A 13,957-nucleotide genomic window follows, 5' to 3' on the forward strand; every position below is an offset into this window, starting at 1 on the left:
CTTCTCAACAAAAGTCACTTTTCAAATCCTTCACTGTTGACTGCTCCATTCTCTGTTGTTTCCCATTTCTCAGCATCTGATTTTGAAATAGACAACATCACAAGGGCAAATGCTCTCTACAGGTGTAATTACATCTGCCCACCAACAATTTATACTCCAACTGTATTACGTCCATTCACAGTTGTAAAATCCCCTGTCACTCCTGAAACCTTTTGAGTCATTGATTTGCAGCCTGCAGTAACACAGAATTAGTCATCAATGGCTGACTACAGACACCAAAACAAAAATTACTCTATGAATAAAACACTACCTTCATAAAACAACAACAAAATCTACTTATGCTACCACCTTCAAGCCTCATTCATCCCTTGATATTACTCTACTGTCAATATCATATCAACTGCTTCCCAAGCAGATTATCTTAAAAATAACCAGAAGTTTTGGATAGTTTCTGGTTTTCAAAAAAGATCCTAGCTTATAAAATGACTACATCACATCAACAAGCTTACCATCACATTGAAACAAGAAAAGCAGAAAAACTTGGAATAACCTAAAATCTGTAGAAAAAGAAAATTAGGTCATCTTAAATGACTTGAAAAAATTTCAAATCAAGGGTTTCAGTCAAAAGGTTCTGCATGGATATTGCCCTGTCCCACCAATATAGCATGTATTTCTTTTTCAGCAGTTGCCATGTGGCATCCCAATTATTCATGGGGGAAGAAAATATATTATTACCCAAAGCAAATACATTCTTGCTAGAATAAGGATTACTGCACAGTTTCTATTCCTGACCAGAACTTCCAGCTCCTACTACTACTGCCTAATACAAATTTGTGGCAGGCAAAAATCCACACCATTTTCCATCTTGTTCAACTCACTCGTCTATTTTTCCTATTTAGTTTTCACCATCTTAATTTCCTAGTCCTTGATTAATATAAATTCTTAATTAACATGCTCATATACCTGTTTTTATGAAGTCATAGAGTGGTTCAGGTCAGAAGGCACCTCTGGAGGCCATTCTAATCAACACACTGCTCAGATCAGGCTAAACTATATAGCAGGCCTACCGCACCTCTGGGCATCTGCTCTGATTTTACCACTCATTAAAAAGAACAAACCAAAATTTTCCATATTCTGACTTGTGTCCACTGCCCCTCACCCCACCACCATGAGAAAAGCACATGGCTCTTCCTTTCCTGTGTCTTCAAAGGCATTTCTTGACCACAAATAAGGTCTCCTCCAGGCTGAACATATGTAGCCGTCTCAGTCTCTCCTTGAACGTCCTGTGATCTAGTCTTTGATCAGCTTGGTAGCCTTTTGTTGGACTCATTCCAGCATGTCCATGCCTTTCTCATCATGGAGAGCCCAGAACGAGGCACATCACTTCAGACATGTCTCACCAGTGCTGAGCAGGAGGGAAGGACTGCCTCCAGCAGCCCCAGGAGGCTGTTAGCCATTCTTGTTCCGAAGATGCCCTGCTGGTTCAAGCTCCACCAGAATTCCCAGGTTCTGCAAAGCCATTGTTCAGCTACCTGGTTCCAGCCTGTACTACTGCATGTGGCTGCTGGTCCTCCTCAGGGTCAAGATCTTCCATCTCCCATTGTTAATCTTCATGAAGTTCCTGGCAGTCTATTTCTTCAACCTGTCCATGACCCTTCAAGCACAGCCATGCCCTCCAGTGCACTAAAGACATTAAACTGACCACCAGCAGGACTTTGCACCCCTGATCACAGCCTTGAATCTGGGAGTTCAGCCAATTTTGCATTTATAACATCTATTTGCAGAGCTCATATATACCCAGTTCAGAGAAAAGTAAACACGAAAGACTGTGTTACAGGCCTACTAAAGCCAAGATATGGGACACATGCTACTTGGTTCATCTCATATTACAGAAAGCAGTAGGATTCATACCCATGTTGGTTGCTCCCACCAATCCCTTTCTGATGTGACACTGTCTTTTCCCAGTCCTGCAAAGCTTCCCACAAGTACCATGAACTTTTGAAGATAAGAGAAAGCTGCCTCCCCTTGGTTGCATTCCAACTGGTCTCACAGACTAGTGAATGTCCAAGTGGTTAAGTGATCCCTCTGTCCACATCTCCTCAAGTACAGTCTCATGCTCAAAGACCCTGAAAAGTTTGGTGAGAAGTCCTTATCTCTGAAAACTGAAGCAAAGAAGGCATCAAGAACATCCTATTTTCTTTGTCCCTAGGTCCCTAATCTCACTAAACAATGGGTCTACATTCTCCTTAGCCTCCCTCTTGTTACTAGTGTACCTGTGGAGGAAAGCTTTCCTGTTGTACTCCAGATCCCTTTCCAGCTTGAATTCCAGATAAGCTTTGGCTTTCCTGAATCCATCTCTATTATGAGCAGAAAATGTCTCCATATCCTTCTAAGTGGCCTCTCCCTGCTTCTGTCTCTGTGAACTCCTGGTGCACAAGCTCTGTTCATCCATAATGCCATTCTGACATGCCTGTTTAACTCTCTGCAAGGCAACAGTCCACCCCTGTACTTCAAGAAGCTCTCCTTGATGAACCAGCTCTCTTGAACCCCTTTGCCCTTCAGGGTACCTCCCAATGGGATCCTGCAAAGCAAGTCCCTGAAGAGGTCAAAATCTGATCTTCAAAATTCAAGTCTGTAATTCTGCTGCTAGCCCTGGGGACTCTTCTCAAACTCAAGGCCCATGATCGTTTCAGCTGACGCTGCCTTTAACCATACTCAAACAGCTCTTCCTTGTTGGTGAAGGTAGCATCTCTTGGAGTCACTGACTGTGAGGCTTTCACCAACTGCATAAAGAGGGCTTCACCTGTTTCCTTCTCTTGATAGACTGTAGCAGACACTCACAGCAAAATCTCCTCTTGCTGATTTATTCTCTGATCCTTACCCATAAGCTACGTACACCGTTTTGCAGCTCTCCTTCTTTCACACTCCTTAATCAAAATCTTCATATAAATTCCACATGAATATTACATTACTATAATTTTATATAAATATAAATTATATATGCAAAATAAATTGTGTACCTTGTGAGTAACATGAATTTCATACAATGTAAGTAAATTTACATAGTAATTTTAATAAGGTTTTTTCATACTAGGTCAGCTGGTTGAGTTGCAAAATTTATTTAGTCTAAAGGGAATCATCAGACATTTTTATATAGGAAGTTAATTTTACACTTTTACCCATGTTTTCTTTAAACCATTGCACAAATATCTCTCTGTTGAATAGGCTTGATACAGCAGCTGTCTTTGTGCAGTCATCTGCTCCCAGGTGACCAATATTTCTCACTTGGTGGTAACCTCCTCCTCCTTATACATTTAATGAATTCCAGTGGACAACATTTTCCAACAATGTGCAATCAACATACTCAAAAGTACGTACTTGTCTGAATCCTCCAAAGAAGCTGTTTACATAGTTCTCCACATTTGGAGAGACCACTTACATGCAAGTGTGAATATCCATCGTCTTACTCATAAGATGAACAGACTCTCTCTTGCTTCCAGAGATCCAATACAAAGGCATCAGCAGGACCATGCAAGGAAAACCTTGGGGCTGACAAGGTGGAAATTAAGCTTATATTCATCACAACATTCAAAACACAAACTGCTGTTTACAGCTTACAGGTGACATGACCTAACAACTCCCAGTGTCTGCCTCTCCTCTTGTTTTTATGCCACTCATCCTTTCAGCTCCTTCATTCCCTTGTGCTGCTGGCTGTGATGCTTGTCAGACTTGAGTTAAGTCAATTCACTAAGGCAGATGAATCCAGAAAAACAACATTTTCTCAGAGATAATGAGTTGTATCAGCTCTCTGTAAGCTCTGACCAGTAAAGCTAGCTGAGGAAGCTAGCTGAAACATGAAGGCAAGGGAGGAGAGGGAGTAAGGATGAGCAGAATAATCCCTTTACTCAACAGTAAGGTATTAGGATGGCTCACTGTGACCTGTGAAGCTGCAGCCTAATTGGAAACTTATACTGGCTTAATATCTACCTTCAACTGCAGTCTAATTGGAAAGCAGAGCTCTTACTGCCAGTCTGGAGGAAAGTGATAAGAGACCACCTACAACGCCTGGAGCCAAGGCAACCTGCTCCCATGCACTGTAACCAGCAGGCATAGGAAGCCATCTCTACTGCTAGTACAAGGGATACTTGCTAATGTCACTGCAAATGTCACTCAGCTGCATATTTTCTTTATTTCTTTCAAGAAAGTATACAATATGGGATATTTCAAAGCCAGCCTTAATCCTGGCACACACAATGGAGAAGCTGAAAGAAGGTAAAGGCTATGTCAGCAGACGTCAGCTATACAAAGAGGAAAAATTATTGACAACAGCTTCTTCTATTTGTATGCCATGTGTTTACAGATCCCTCATTCATGGAAATAAGTTCAGAGAACACCAATGCATGAGAAAGCTGCTTAGTTCATACTGCTTGTTGACTTTCTCTAAAAGAGTACACTATGTCTGGTTCATGTTTATGCAAGGCTAGGTTTTTGAAGCTAAAAATAGTTGGATTCCAAACAGACTAAATAGCTGTCAAATCCTCAGAACTGTTCTTTAAAAAGGCAGAAGAAAACAAGGAAGTTTGGGAGTTTTCCTAACTCAGCAACAGGTGGAGAACTGGGTCATTCTCTCACCTCAGAAACACAAGATTAACTGGAATACCTTGGGATAGTGCAGCACTATACATTGTAAGCATACCTCTAAGTTCCACATTTTTTCTCATTATTTTCCCTGAAGCTGTGATTATACTGCACAATAGACTGGGAGCTTTAAAAACTGTTTCCTCTGAAACAAATAAGAATCAAATGCTTCTTTTTTTTTTCAAGAAATAAGAAGCAAAATCACCACCAAAAAAAAACCCCACCCTTGAGCTTTTTATTAGGTCAGAATATTATTTAATTATAGCTCTCCAGCCTAGAAGGTCCTGGATAGAAGTAGGGTTCTGATAGAAGACAGGCGTTTTTCCAAGTCTGCTGAGGTGATGGGGGGAGCTAGAGGGGATGGGGAAAATATGCTTTTTTCCTCTACAAGATAGACAGTATGTAAAATGCCAAACAAATTAAAAATGTATGATCTAATTCAAGTTTTCCTCCTTGCTGATTTTAACCACAGCTTAAATCTGATAAAAGTCCACCCTTCTTTGGACAGAAGTTTTGGTTTGGAATGAAATAATGTATTGCATTTTAAAAGTAATATTTTTCTAGTGGGTCATGTTCATAATGGATTTAATTTCTCAACAATATTCTAAAATTTACACTAAAACATACTTAAATAAGGTGACTCTTTCAAGCCCAGGAGGAGATGAGACAAAAAATAAAAAAGACATCTTTGAATGTCGCTGTGTGTGTGGAAGCAACATTACACATGCTAATGATTAAACAAGATTCAGAAACAAACACAAACATCACATACAAGGCAAAGCAAAGCAACACAGCTGAATCTGCTCCTGTATCTGACACAAACCTACTCCTTCCCTAATAAGCATCACCTCAGCAATTGCTTTTTCACAGCCTACATGCTCAGAAATGAGATTTGTGTAACCCTCATAAAACAGATTTTCCTTTTCAAGGTGTTTCTGTGTAGCAAGGTGGGAAAGGGAAAAAATAATCCCAGCAAAGTGGCTCTGGTGTGGGGGAGAGTGACAGAGAAGAAAATAATGACAGAATGTACAAATTAAGTATTTTACAGTTTTCTAATAGCAATTGTTTTATTTGCTCACTACAACCTAAGAAAAGTTTGAACCTCCTCTGTTGACTCAAAATCTGTTCTGTAAAATAATAATATTATTAATACTGAAGTTGTAGTCACTATTAACAAACATCAATGACTGCTGCATCAGCATGGACCTGCAGCAAAAGCACAAGGGAACATAAATTACACGCTGAGCAGTAAAAGGGTTGGAGCTCAGAAATCAATATTTAAGCAGACAGGAAAATTTCAGGCACTGTACATGGAAAACATTAAGTAAAGCATCACTTCCCTTTGTTGGCTTTTTTTTTTTTGGCTATTATTCGGCTTACTGAATTTTATCTCATCTTACATCCAGGGTTTTGTTTGTTTATATAGGCATTGCTTCTTCTGTTGTTGGGGTTGCCATTGCTCAGGTTTTAGATTTATAGGTAATTCAGATATTAGTTTACAGTTGCAGATCCTGTACTAAATTGGGAATGCTCTTACTCTGCAGTGAATTCAAAGTATCTCACAGCTTCCCTTCCCTGAAGAGTCTTCATACCTACTGTGACCAAAGTCAGAAGCTAGCCCAGGGAAGGGGAGGTACCCATACACGAAGGGTTACCGCAGCATCCTAGCAGCAGAAATACATGGCATTTCTTTCTGAAGTTTACGGCTTCAGAAGTAATAATCTGCATTAGCAACCACTGTACATTTCTCATTCTATTACAGGGTTTTTTTCCGTCTTGTCTGAACACCAGTCTTTTTCATACATCAAGTCCTTCACTCTCCTCCCCAAACAGTTCCCAGGTGCTGCTTTTACTCATCCTCTTCCAAATAGTAAAATTATTTTACTTTTTTCCCCTACTTCTAATCTGGCTTCTTCTCAATCTCCTACAAGTCAAGATGTGATTATATTACTGCTGAAAATTGCACACAGGTAAGTGGAGGCAGAATGCAGAGCAATGAGGTTTCCAATCAGGGCAACCTACAGAAATGTTAAAGCTAAAGAATAGGAGCAGACATACACAGGGACAGGGAAGGATGTCACCTACACTTACAGCAAACTGAAGCAGCCATGCAAACATAAAATAACTTCACATACACTAGCTGTCTGCCTTTTATCTTTTCTATGAGAGGGTCCAGCCAAAGAGTGTCAAACAGAGGGTTCAAGGTTACCAGATGGGCTGACACTATGCCTTCCTCTGTAAGCAGAGGCACACAAACTCTGCCCGTGCTCTGGACTAAATGATGCCATGTGAGAAGCAGCAGTCCTTCAACTTGGGTCTGACCCTCCACTGTGCTCCAAAATAGCCCAGAAAATTTGAAGGCAAGGCAACTGCTATCTTCAGGAGAAAAAATAAATACATATATACACACACATGGGCAGACTGAGAGTGAAAATGATGGTAGGACAATGGTACAATAGGCAGACACATTTGCCTGACATGCAGGTGACAAAAAAGAGGCAAAAAACAGGGCTTGCTCCTCTCCATGCAGGTGAGCTGTGTGAAACCAAATAAGCACTTCTTGCTGTGCTTTGGACTTCTAGCCTTGCAAATTCTGAATGCCTCTAAATGCTTCAAATAACCTGTAGCACCTTCTAGGCTACTAAGGTGCTATGCAACCATGTTTTCCATTCAATTCTGAAAGGTTAGAACAGCACCATTTTGCTTTTTGTTCACCCTTCCCAATGCTACCAAAATAGCAGTTCTAGGTAAAGCCCCTTACTGACATTCACAAATACCGAAGCAGCAGCTAACTTTATACAAGCAATGAAACACCTCCACTTACCGCCCAGGTTCTGACCAAGAGTGGCAAGAGTTGACCAGAACTGGTCATTTCTCCCTGCTCACAGTGCTGAGCAATCCCCTCTGAACTCCTTGAGATGCAGATACCAGTAGCTAGAAAGCTGCAGTACCCAACAGAAGGCTGAGTAACAAGCAGGAAGACTGCTATGAATGCTCTGATGGTAGCAGGATGGCAAAGGTGGATTTGTTCAAGAATGACCTACTACTTTGAAACTCTATCTATAACAAGCAGATTTCTCCCCTTGTTTTAATTTAGTGGTCCAGATTCAGAGCAACATCCTAATATATTTCAAATATTGAACTAGGAAAAAAATTAACAAGGAAAAAGAAGGAGCAGTTTCTCAGAAGGCTGCATTTTATACACTGGATGGAAGGGGGAAGGCTGAACAAAATAGTATTACAACTTAGAAGAGGAAAAAAAGCAAAACCAACCAAATCAGTGTAGATATGCAGTTATAGTAAATGGCCTTGAAGGTGAAGTAATTTTGTGTAAATTCAGCAAGAAATCTGTGTCAATGAATGAAAACACAAGACATTTGTTACTCCTATGCAAAAGTTATTACTATTATTACAAAAACTCTACTTTTACTAAACTCATGCCAAAATTTTTTGATCAAAAAAATGTCATATCTAAATGTACAAAAGCACTGACACACTGTGTATTATCTGTAAATCCTTCCCTGTGCCCCTCCACTGTTCACTTTATGCCGAGAGTATTTGAGAACAGGGAATTCTTGGAACTGGTCAATAGATGGATAGTGCACTGTACTGAATGAGCCAAATAGGATCAGGATGTTTACACGTGTTCTTTAGGCAGACATTAATTGCACTGGACTAACAAGGTAGGTTTCTTTCTGTTATAGATGCTAGTAACAGACAAAAAAGCAAGCACAAAGCTTACTGAACAAGGAAGGCAGGAAAACATGTTTTTCTGATCAAGGAAGTGCTTTAAATAAATTCATCTCCACAGTGCATTGACAAGTTAAACAGGAGATAAATATCAGTCAACTTTTGGGGTAAAGGAGAATATGAAGATTTAAGTGTCCAAGTAAAAAAGAATAAAACCACCTTAAATAAAAGATATATATCCTATCACATAAAGAAATGTAAAAGGGAGAAAGACAATCAGAATTTCTTAGCAGCCCCAAAAATAGACCCATGATTTTGCATTTATTTTATAATGTAATGATCCAGATAAGCTTACAATTATCAAAATTTAAAACCAATACATTCCCGGATTGCATTTGCCAATCTATGAATTAGTCAATAAATTCTCTTGCTCATAGTTTCCCTGATCTTTACACCAACAATGCAAGTCATAGAGCAGCAAAATATTGAAAATTCAGTTCTCAGCTGCTCAATGGACTACTAAACTATGTTCGCCTGTGTATTAAAATAAAGGGACCCAGAAAAAGACCCTGCTTGAACTTCACCCTTCTGTAGCACAAAACAGCAAGCTGCCACGATATGTGTGGAGCAGCAGAGCTCAGTAACCCAGGACATAGTGAGGGTTCTGCTGCTGAGCTCTCCTATCCATGTCTCAAGAAACACACTTTTTTTTCACTAGACACTGCTTCACAGTTGCCTTTTGTCTGACTATACCCTTACACATCCACATAATTTAAATTTATTCATGGGTTGGTGGATTCATTTTACAGGAGAAAAATTCAGGTTTAAGTGAAGTGAAAGGCCAGAAGTCTCATCTATATGACATTTACATTACAGCTTTCCTTCCTGAGCTAAATCCATATGAAATCTATATTAAAACACAAATTTCATGACCTTTTGTCTCCCCTCTCTCAGTTATACATTTCATAAACGCTCCCTGTGCTGAAATTCATTTTGCGTCATGCAGGTGACACAAAAGTTATTTCCTTTTTGTACAAGGCAGAACTCAAATAGAGCACAACTGACCTTTCAGATCACAACAAATGCTCAACATTATTTGTACAGAAACATTTAAGTTTCACACAAATCTAAGGATGCCATTTTCATATTTCTTTCAGGCGCTCAAGCCACCAGCTAACGTGGTCCTCATCAGCTGCATGAGCATAGCAAATCTCTTTACAGATGCACAATGAACTAGCTGACCCATGCTGCACACTTTTTTTTAAATTTCCAATCCACACAAGTACACAACCATATGTATGTCAAAACAACTAGGAGAAGGCAGAAACATGAGAATGCTTCTGGGTAGGACAGGATGTGGCAACGAGCAGTCAAGATATTCTACCTAAAAACCATTAAAAAGAAATTATCATGAAAGTATAGCCTTTTTGTCAGCACATTTCCTCCCATCTCCAATACCTTTCCCCATACACACACTCCTTTCTGAAATAGCTGTGTATGCTTCCCCCAGAATACCAGCCTAAACCATAATGTGTTGGTGTTTTACTTTTCAGAATTGTTTTGTTTCTTTTCTTTTTTTTCAGAGTAGTGAACTTAGCTTTATTCTTCAATGGGGATGCATAAAAGGTTATATACTATTTCTTTAAAGTGAAAAAAATATTTCTGCAATACTCTTCATTGTAACAAAGTTGGTATTTGCAAAACTCTGTAATACTAAGGAACATCTTTAAAGATTTAATCTGGTTTTTTTTAGTCATGCTAGATGACAAGTGCAACTAAGACTTCCCTCATTGCTGTTAATATAGTTTACTTAGATTTCTATAAAATCAGTTTTAAAAAATTAGCACACATCCCATACTGGCACATGATCCATCTGAGAGATCAGAAATAAGATGTCCATCTCAGCACATCAGTACTGTCCACTATAATTTAGACATTCTTCAAAATGCATCTGTAATCAGGAGGGTAACAGCCCTTACATTAAAAAAGTCCTTCATTAAGTGGCTCCCATCACACAGCACATTACAAGCTCTCATGCCCTGAACTTGCATAGCCTTAGAGTAATGTTGCTTTTAACAGGCAAAGCAAACAGGGTGAATAAACTATCTTCTCTATCTAGGGGGAAAACCATCAGTAAATGTATTATTAATACAGATTAAATCCCCCTTCTCACATCTCCAGTGGTATAAGAAAGCACTGTTATTTACTCTGTCTACCACAAAATTAAGTTATCCACACACAATGAATAATCCTCTAAAATAACTGGAAAATATCCATTGACAAAATTGGATTTCTGCTTAAGAGCATTCTCCAATTTCTATCTTGTATAGCATAATGTATAAAAATAACATACATGAAAATATAATACATGCTCTAAAGGGTTTGTTTGAACATCTAGAAATTGTCTTTCTTTAGATGGACCAAGACCACAAAGTAAATATTTGGACTTCATTTTTTGTCACCATGTCTACAAAAATACAACACTTGTTTACCAGCCTTGCCTCCCACAAAGTGCAAATGTACAGCTGCAGAACCATTTCCACTTAAGGAACATCTCAGTAGTCTTGGACTATTTGACCTACAATGATGGTCCGGAGAAAAGTCTGTGTTTTACTTAAGAGGTATTTTAAAATAACTGAAGTGTGGGAGGAGACCATTAGTACTCAGCTTTGCACATTTCCTGTACATAAGACCAACATGTTTAAAAGGGAAGTCATGTACAAGCCCAAAAAAAAAAAAAAAAAAAAAAAAAAAGAGCTGCATTTTCCCCTGACACTGTGTTTCAGCCCAAAGCAGATACCAGAAGCCTTCAAGGAGCCCACACACAGTAAGACAAGAATGACAGGGCAAAACCATAGGCTCCTTGAGAACATTATAAATGAAGACTGTTTCTAGCTGAGAACATTCCTAAATGCCAAACAGCTGGAAAGTAGGAGAGCAGTCAGGGCATGGATCAGCACTTTTTTGTCACAACTTCTTGCCTAGACAACTGCTAATGGCTACACTCAAAATCAGCAGATCTTTAGCTTGATCTAGCACAATCATTTTTATGTGCTCTCAGAAAGCTAATACTGGAAATCAGGTGTTCTCTCAGGTCTTAATAAGTAATCCAAAGATTTTATCACGTATGCTGCAGTTCCAACAGTTTACAAGTTGGTATTGAAATCTGTACTCGAGCCCCTGCTTTAGGTGTTCACTTCTAAATAACCATTATGTACTGCATTTATTTATCCCATAACAGAAGAGACGTGGCTTTTCCCCCTGCTCAAAGCTTGAGAAATACAATGTAGGTCAGTCAAAAAAAAAATCTGAAGTTTGCATTAATTACTCAGAGGTAATTACACTTGCTTTACAAATAGCATTTACTATTGCTACACTGGTATAATGTTTTCCATTAGGAGAAAACATATTTTCATAGCACTCTGAAGCACGTGCCATTAGGTCTGAAATTTCCCATGATTCATCATCACTCTCCAAAGCACAACATTGATTTCAACTATCATCCCCCTTGAATCAAAAGTAAAACATTGGCACTTGCCAATTTAGCACTTGCTATAACATTAACAGTTGTCAGTTTTCCCCCTTTTACTATTTTTTACACATCCTAGTCTCTCTTCCATGCTTTATTTTGGGGAGTTTTGTTGTTTGGAGGTTTTTTTAATAAGTCTTTCTGAAGGTATTGAAGGCTGAAAATTGTCATTTGAAAATTGAGTATAATCCTCTATAACTGCAATGATTCTCTGTGAATGTGGTGAAGTTAGAGCCCTGAAAGCTGCATACTCACTGTAAGGGTATTATCTTGTTATTGCAGTGGTAAACAGTGCTCCTCCTGAGACCAATCCATACCTGGAGCCCCACTTTATTGTATTCCAAAGAGATGTAAAAGACAAGGCCCCCAAACACGACACAAACGTGTCCATGTGGAGGAGGTGTTGATCAGAGGTTTGTGCCTAGCTGAAGGACTACAGAGCCTGAGAAGAAGAGATGGAAAGAAAACAGCCTCTACTCTATGACCTCCATTTCTTAGCTGCTCAGTTTTTCTGGGTACTCCTTCCCTTCTCTGCTGTCTGTCCCTGACAACAGGAAAAAGTGGTCCCTAAGAGATTCCTAGCTTCTTCTACAGGTTATACAACACAGCATTTTTCATAGTGAAAACTGCAGTAGTATTGACCTATGCTTTCATTACCACATCTAATTCTACTTGGGTAACTTCTTCATGAGCAGTAATCAGGGTCACCAATGTTAAAACACTGCACAGCAGATGACTGCACACAGTTAATTCCCTTTTGCTTTTGCCTGAACCTCTTGCTGTTCCATTTCCTGCAGATCCACCAGAAGAATTCGGCACTCATTCTAGACCCATGTCACCTTTCAGACTTAATTTAAAACCATGCTATTTCAAACACAAATGAACTTGAATATTTATGTATGGAATGTATCTTCAGAATCTGAAGACTCTGTACTTCTTAAGGGAAAGCTCATCAGATCAGAACAGATTTGAGGCTTAGTTTTAGTCCACATCTCAGTCGCCAAACATCAAGCTTGTCACCAAACACAAGAAGTCTAGCCTTCTAACCAAGGGTATCTCTTTTCTGTATCTCTTTTGGCCTATCTCTGAAAAATTCCTTTATTCTGATAGATTTTATTGAGCAGCGACAATTTCACATACAAATGCAAAAAAAAAAAAAAAAAACAAAAACAAAAAAAAAACAAACAAAAAAAAAAAAAACCAAAAAACAAAAAAACCTTGCTCTGAAAGAATCCATGTGCTCTGCTCAGAGAAAAATGAGTCTATAGCAGAACTGAAAAGAAATCACATGCCAGAGAACACTGTGTCATTTAACTCTGAGAACTGCCTAAGGATGACACGTATGTTATTTGGAATAAGCAAGACGTTATCTTGTCATTTAGATTAATTCAAAATACAATTCCCCAATTTCTTCTTCTTCCGGTACAAGGTGTACCAAAGGTCTAAAAATATCAAGTTTTCCCCAAAATGGTGTTTCCATCACAATTAAGATACCTCCAACTTTTATAAAAAACATGTACATTCTGAAAAATGCAAACTGAATAGTAACTAATTTTGGCCTTACTAGGGGAGATATTGTTTTGAACTTTTTTTAATATAAGACCTTCACAAATGTTGAGGTTTTTAAGTTTATTCTTCCTTATGCAAAACTGAAGCACCAAGAAGTCCATTAAAGTGTGGGTCTTGCTTAATTAACCTATTTTGCAAGTTACTGGGCATGGTAACACCTGATCATATCAGTGACTCTGAAGCAGGGGGAACCCACTAGGTAGCAGTTAAGAAGTAAAATTATATAGATCAGCCACCATTAATAATTCACAACAGTACACAAAATGCAGGGGAAGGAATGGTGCAGAGGTGAGGTTACTTCTGTGTGGCAACATTTCTCACTCCTTCTCCACACATCCCTCACTTCACAAAACCTTTTAGATACAAATAAAATAGCCATGACCTTTTTTCCTCCTCTGCATGATTAATTACTTAATGTATTATTAATTGGAAAATGTAGCAGAATTTCAAATGCTTTCATTCTCTCAGCATATCATGCTGTCTGGGAAGCGCCGATTAAGCTGTTCATCAAAGGTGAGCAGGCAAGGTCAT

General features: G+C 38.8%; 1 protein-coding gene across 8 annotated transcripts in view; it reads right to left on the bottom strand.

Moving 5' to 3' along the window:
• PTPRK (protein tyrosine phosphatase receptor type K) overlaps window positions 1–13,957 on the bottom strand; it is a 380,562-nt gene that overhangs the window by 283,438 nt on the left and 83,167 nt on the right. The gene's annotated exons all lie outside the window — the stretch shown is intronic.

This window comes from Onychostruthus taczanowskii, unplaced genomic scaffold, assembly GCF_017590055.1.
Source record: "Onychostruthus taczanowskii isolate IOZ18803 unplaced genomic scaffold, ASM1759005v1 scaffold8, whole genome shotgun sequence".
NCBI classification, from domain to species: domain Eukaryota; kingdom Metazoa; phylum Chordata; class Aves; order Passeriformes; family Passeridae; genus Onychostruthus; species Onychostruthus taczanowskii.